Source organism: Pinus tabuliformis, chromosome 5_2 (genome assembly GCF_031772625.1).
Source record: "Pinus tabuliformis cultivar Carrire ecotype Pingquan chromosome 5_2, CPIR1, whole genome shotgun sequence".
In the NCBI taxonomy this organism is placed as follows: domain Eukaryota; kingdom Viridiplantae; phylum Streptophyta; class Pinopsida; order Pinales; family Pinaceae; genus Pinus; species Pinus tabuliformis.
In genome coordinates, this window is record NC_142306.1 from 484,898,484 (window position 1) to 484,901,385 (window position 2,902).

A 2,902-nucleotide genomic window follows, 5' to 3' on the forward strand; every position below is an offset into this window, starting at 1 on the left:
AATAGTAGGACTTTTACAAAACAAGTGACTGACCTTATGTGAAGCCATATCTATCCATGAGAACTTTGTTAACCATAATAATCCCAATAGATGTGCTGACATTAAACATCTATGTTGCAACATCAAGGATCACCTTCCTATTTGCCTTACTTGCCGGTGCCATGCCTACCCATCCTATAAAATTACATGCAGATCCAAAGGAAGCCCCATTTTACAAAGCATGAATTGCTCATTACTTATAGGTTTTCTTGAGTAGTTATATGTGCAAAATACACCAAATTTTCAATCCATTGTTTTCAAGTAATGTGCACAATCTCGAAATCCAAGGATGCTTTGGTCGTAGAACATATAGGCTCTATAAACATAAGAGTAGAGGGAATTGAACCTGCGACTAGATTAATAGTATGTTTGTATAAATCAAAAGGCTTGCAACTGAAGACTATCAATTACATCAAAAAAAAAATCTAACAACTCCAAGATGATTAGACTCTTGCATAACTCATGACCATTAAGAATGCTTTGGTTTCAAACAAAAAGCTATAATGGAAAGTTCAGAAGGATACATTCTCATCCACAAATTATTATATGGAAAGGCTAAATGAATTAATATAAGGAATTGTTGTAGCGGCTACAACCACCCTCCAAAATGTTGCTTTAGCTTCGTTTTGGAGCCTCCCTACCAACCATCCTTAGCAACATGTCTTGCACTGTCAAGTGCACAAGCATCAACTGAGTTTTAGTGGCCTTTCGACATGTGCATGTCAGCTTGTTTGTCTCCCTCCCATAGACCAGAATTCCGGACTTAGACTATTTGTTGGCTGAGAGACTCCCCCAGAAAATCGCGCAATTCTGGAGGGGAACCAACCTTCCTCCATAAATTGTGCAAATCGGTGGGCAACCTATTGGGCTCCAGAATTGCGTAGAACAATCAGGGAGTCCTCCCTCAGAAAACTACAGAATCTGACTCGGCACTTAGCCTCAACCAAGAAATTGTGAAATTCTGGGAGGCAATGACCTACTCAGCCCAGAATTGCGCAATGCCTCATAGACAATCAGCTCTGCTCAACCCAGAAACTGAGTAAATTTTCATCCCTGGCTCACAGACCAATGCATGTGCCTTCAGGTTTACTGGTTACCTATGGGACTGAGCAAAACTGATTTTCATCCATGGGCTACTTTTCCTGAAATAGTAAAAGGTAGCATGCAAAAGGAATCCCTAGATTTTAGGGATCTATTTTTAGCAATTGGATGTTACATGAAAAGATCATTTTAGAAACCTCCTGCCAAGTGTCACTTTTTCTTAAATTTGTGGCATGCGCATCATAACCTCAATCTTATCAAAACTTATGTACCAGACGTTGCAAAGCTCATTCCTCACATCACTATTGTATATTTGACATCCTGCATTGCATCTAAGAGTCTTCGGCACTTTTAGCTTAGTTGTTTCAGGGTAAGTATGCTTCTTATGGCTTGCGCTACGTTTCTGTCACTTTTTGTTTTTTTCTTTGTGTAAGTGTTGTCATTTTTATTTCAATGAATGCTTGTTGTTGTTTTAATGTATGTTAGCTTGTAGAAGCACAGTTTCAGTTTTCGTTTACATCTCATTGCTGTCACATGCATGACACTGTTTTTGCACCAATAGTCGTTGTTGTGACGACTCACTTCACACACATGCATGTTTTCTTGTTTACTAGATCAGGCACTTACTATTTGCATGCATGATCATTCACTCTTGTTTACACTCAGTTTCGCCATGCATTCAGACTTCTCATGTTTTTAGTCACCCGTCGGTGGGTTTGGGTTGCCTTGGCCCAGACCTTGCCTTACTCGGATAGCATTGCGCATTTCTGGAAGTGGAGGCTCTACCTTCCCTCGATAAATTCCACAAGTCTAGCCTAGCATTGACCTCCAGGCCTGCATTATGAAATTCTGGGAGGAAGTGCTTGCTGGCCCCAGAAACGGCATAATGTTGTTTGCTGGTTTGGCATGTCACTGCTAACTGAAATTGCACATTGCATAGTTTTAGTCCTCAGTAGGCTAGGTTGGATTGTGCATTGCATAGTTCCAACAATCATTCAGCCTCCGGATAGCCTGTATTGTGCCTTGCATAGTTCTGGCAGTCAGTCTCCCAACCACCCGGTGAAAATTGTGCAACCTTGACAGACAGTCACATAGGTTTGTTGCATGGAAGTCCTCCAGTTTGTTTTGGTTTTCAACTGACAGATTTCTTGCCATGAGTTTTGCTATGTCTCCAGGTATCATAGGTGTTCGTATGCCTCTTAGCAGTACAGGTACAGTGGCCCCCGAAAGCAGAATCAAAGGACACCGTTGAGAGAGCAACTGGGGATGCATTTGATCAAGCATCTGTGAACTTGCCTATCTATGGAGACATCAAGTTGTTCATAGACAAGGATATCAATATGAAATGGCAGTGACAACACAACGAGTAGCACCATCAACAACAATAGAAGGTAGCAGACATGCATGCCACAAAGGCAAGAGGAAGGTTGTTGACAGTGCAGAGGCGAAGCAAAGATGCAAGTTCAAGCAAATCCACTTGTGATGAGAGCAGCTTTGGAGATTGAGGCTATGAGGTGACAAAACAACAGGAGGATCACGTGAAGGCAGAGAGAGAAACAGAGAAGGAGTTACATGTGTTGAAGCGACAACTCAAGGAAGAACAGGAGCTGCATAGATGAGAGAAGGAGTTGCAGCAAGAACAAGTACAGCAGGAGGCACAACATGCACAGACTGATGAAACTATGCCTATACAGGTTATAGACCCATCCCAGTAGCTAGCACGGAGCAGACAGGGTGAGTAATGTTGCCAATCGCATGCAAGAGTGTTCAGGAGCATGGATGTCATTGTGCGCACGCATGCGATCCCACCCATTGGCACACT